This window comes from Schistocerca cancellata, chromosome 8 (assembly GCF_023864275.1).
Source record: "Schistocerca cancellata isolate TAMUIC-IGC-003103 chromosome 8, iqSchCanc2.1, whole genome shotgun sequence".
Lineage (NCBI taxonomy): Eukaryota > Metazoa > Arthropoda > Insecta > Orthoptera > Acrididae > Schistocerca > Schistocerca cancellata.
The window spans coordinates 104,911,953-104,916,431 of NC_064633.1; positions in this window are offsets into that span (position 1 = coordinate 104,911,953).

The window sequence follows — 4,479 nt, forward strand, 5'->3', positions numbered from 1 at the left end:
AGACCTGCAGGAACATTTGAGACCTCAGTCCCATCCTTTGTCTCTCCAGTTGTTCCTAATGTATATATGTGAATAATGCTTAAGTGGTGCTGCATAATGTGAAAGAAACAAAGCTTATTTGCTTCTCTTTTCATAATGCATCACCTCCTTCCAACCCACTAATGGTTTCAACAGGTCCCTATTATCACTCACACACTTTCTGAACAAAGTTGTTACAATTAGCACACCAAAGTAGTCAAGTAAAGCACAAGTTTTAGACAACTCCAATAGTGCATCCAGAATCTTTTTCTGGATTCCAGAAGGCTTTCTGGCAAGCCTGAAATGTAATTTACAAGAGTAACAGTAAGTATCAAAGAGAAATCATGCATAAAGTGTTAACACTGAATTTCATACCTGTAACTGGAAGTAATTAATTCCCATACTAGTATTTGTGCACACACCAATGTGAGTATTAATAATTGAATTTATTAGATTAATTTGATTTCTTATATTTGTCATATTTAACAAAGTTTAGAAAATACAGGGAAATACTGTCATTATGAATTTCTTGTTTATTTTACTATTGAAAGTGACACTGATAGTTTGCTTTTTAAGCTGCTGTTAATAATGTCAGACTTCGTGTGGTATTTGCTATAAAGTGAGTACACAACTGTATTCAAGCACTACAGTACCAGTCATTCAAAAATGCCTCTTGCAATAATTTTGAATGAACTGTGAGTACAGCACAGGGTATGGTTCAAATGGCTCTGAGCACTATGGGACTTAACATCTCAGGTCATCAGTCCCCTAGAACTTAGAACTACTTAAACCTAACTAACCTAAGGACATCACACACATCCATGCCCGAGGCAGGATTCGAACCTGCGACCGCAGCGGTCGTGCGGTTCCAGACTGAAGCGCCTTTAACCGCTTGGCCACAACGGCCGGCAGCACAGGGTATATCTAATGCCAGAGCAGCAGAAAGGGGAGATAAACTACTCCTTACTGTCAGTGACTGAATTGTGCACTGGTCCTCCAATGAAGTGGCAACTATGGGAAAACCAAAATTTAGAACAAATATGGTACAAGCTGATGGCTGAAAGCAAGGAAAAACTATCCCCCCCTGCGTTTTCTGTGACTCAGGAGGATGATATCAAGGGGGGGAAGAAAAAGAGACTGGCATTTTACAGGTCAGAGTGTGGAACGCTAGGTCCGAAGTTAGACATAGTGGGTTCAAAATGGTTCAAATGGCTCTGAGCACTATGGGACTCAACTGCTGAGGTCATTAGTCCCTAGAACTTAGAACTAGTTAAACCTAACTAACCTAAGGACATCACACACATCCATGCCCGAGGCAGGATTCGAACCTGCGACCACAGCGGTCTCGCGGTTCCAGACTGCAGCGCCAGAACCGCGCGGCCACTTCGGCCGGCTGACATAGTGGGCATTAATGAAATACTGTGGCAAGAAGAACAGGACTTTTGGTCATGTAAATACAGGTTTATCAACACAAAACCATTTAGGAGTAATGCAGAATTAGGCCTAATAACAAATACGAAAATAGGAGTGTGCACACACTACTATGAACAGTCCAGAGATGAACACATTATTGTAGTGACAACAGACATTAAGCTAACACCCACCACAGTAGTACAAGTTTATACAAAAACTATTTGCAGATGAAAAGACTGAAAGAGTGTATGATGACATAAAGGAAATCATTCAGACAGTCAAGCAAGGCAAAGTTTTATTGTGATGGGTGACTGGAATGGTGAAGAAGGAAAAATAGAAAAGAACATGGCCTGGGAAGAAGGAAAAAGGATGGAGCTGCCAAGTAGAATTTTGCACAGAAAGAAAGTTCTATACATGAAAGAAATCTAGGAACACTGGAAGGTAACAGATTGATTACATAATGGTTAAGACAGAGATTTCAAAATCAAATTTTGAACTGTAAGACATTTCCAGGGACATATGTAGACTTCGGCTGCGATTTATTGATAGTGAACTGTAGATTGAAACTGAAGAAATTGCAGAAATTGCAAAGAAGTCAGAGCTCAAGGAGATGGCTTTTTGATGCACCGAAAGACCTGGGGGTTGTTTTAGAGTTTTAAAAGTGGCATTAGGCAATGATTGACTGAAACAAGGGTAAGGAAAACAACAGAAGATGAATGGATAGCCTTGAAAAATGAAATAGTGGAGGCAACAGAGAATCAAATAGACAAAGAGAGAACACACGGTAGAAATCCTTGATAACATAGAACACACTGAATTTGACGAAAGGAGGAAATATAATTAAAAATGCAATGTGGAAGAAAGGGAATACAGATGTCTAAAAAACGAATTTAACAGGAAAAGTAAAATGGTCAAGCAGGAGTATCTTGATGACAAATGCAAGGCTGTCAACAGTGGCACCCAGAGCAAGTGTGTGTGTGTGTGTGTGTGTGTGTGTGTGTGTGTGTGTGTGTGTGTGTGTGTGAGAGAGAGAGAGAGAGAGAGAGAGAGAGAGAGAGAGAGAGAGAGAGAATATTTTTAATATGAAACTCCTGCCACATGTTAGTATCTCATTGGTCCATCATGTTTTTCCCCAAATATACTATCTACTTCCAATGTGGCTCAGGTAAGCTAAATTGTGGGACACTTGCTGTAGAAACACACAATAACAGTATTTGAAATTCTAGGAAGGAACAATATGTAACATAACGGAATAGCAACCATTCTCCTATGGTAAACTGATGTGTGGTGCATAAATACACTTAACAAAAAACAGTTTTTTTTACTACCTTTTGAGCTCTTGCCCTTTTTCTAGCAAAGTGCACACATTCACACATATAGACATTCAAATGCACACTCCCACAGCTATGATGGAATTGATTATTCGGAGCAGTTATCTGGCTTATGGAGGTGAGGATGGAAGATAGAGAAGGAGGGGATAGCAAGTTAGTGAGAAGCAGGTCTTCCAGAAAATGTCTGAATGGCTGCGCCAAAGGCAAAATGAATTCAGAGGGTACAGTATCTGAGAGATGATGGGGGGGGGGGGGGGGGTGTCGAGTGTTGGCAGAAGGCAATATATAATCTGGACGGTGAAGGAATGAGAGAACAGAAGAGAGTAGAAATGATTCCCACCTGCATAGTTCAGAGAAACTTTTGCTGGAAGGGGGTATCCAAATGACCCCCACAATGAAGCAGTAGTTGATTTGGATACTTCCTTCCAGCATAAGTTTTTCTGAACTATGTAGGTGGGAATTGTCTCTCCAGCACATCCTACTCTCTTGCAATCCCCTGGTTTCAGCCTCCGTTAACCTGTTTCCCACTGACTCAACTTACTTTTCCTTTCTGTCTAAACCGCTCCCACTCTTCTCCTGTCCAGATCATCCACTCCTTTCTCCCAACAGCCAACTTCTCACTGTGCAACTGCTAAGTAATCTGTCAAATACCTGCCTTTCATTACTCCACTACCCTTTCCTTCCCACATGGATCCTTCCCTAACCCCTTCCCACCTCTATCAACCCAGTCAACTATTCTCAATAAATGATAATCCATAATCAGTCTCACCATGGATGTGAACATTTGGGTGTCTTTGTGATTGCGTTATGTGAATGTGTGTACTTTGGGGAGCAAAATGTTATTTACAAGTTTTACAGAAAACTGACTGCAGTTGTAAAAGTAGAAGGACACAAAAGAGAAGCAGAAGCTGAGAAAGGAAACAACATTATTGCTTATCCCCAATGTTCAATCTCTGCAATGAACAACCTGCGAATGAAATCAAGAAGAAATTTGAAAAGGAAATTAAAGTTCAGGGAGAAGAAATAAAGGTGTACTTAGCAGGTGACATTGCAATTGTCACAGAAAGCAAAAGACTTCGAAGTGCAATTAAATGCAGTGGACAGTGTCTTGAAAGAATATAAGATGAACATTAACAAAGGCAAAACAAGGATAATGGAATGTTGTCACATCAGGTGATGCTGAGAGCATTAGACTAGGAACCGACATATTGAAAGTAGTAGATGAGTTTTGATATTTAGGCAGCAAAATACCTGCTGACTGCGTTACTGGAAAAGAGTAACTTGTTAACACTGAAAATAAATTCAAATTTCAGCATATCCATTATGGATGATGAACTGTGACTGTTATTTAAACTGTCGATTTATCTGGTAATAAATATGCGACCAGTTGTGACTGGCTGCGTATTTATTACCAGATAAATTGTCAAAATAAATTCAAATGTTAAGTAGTCTTTTTCTGAAGGTATTTGTCTGGAATGTAGCCTTGTACAGAAGCAGATCATGGATGATAACCAGTTCAGACAATGTGATAACAGAAACTTTGGGACGTGGTGCTACAGAAGAATGCTGAAAATCAGAGTGAATAACTAATGAAGTGGCACTGAACTGAATAGGGGAGAAAAGAAATTTATTGTCAAATTTGACCAAAAGAAGGGATTGGTTGATAGGTCACATTCTGAGGCATCAAGGAATAGTCAATGTAATCTTTGAATTGAAG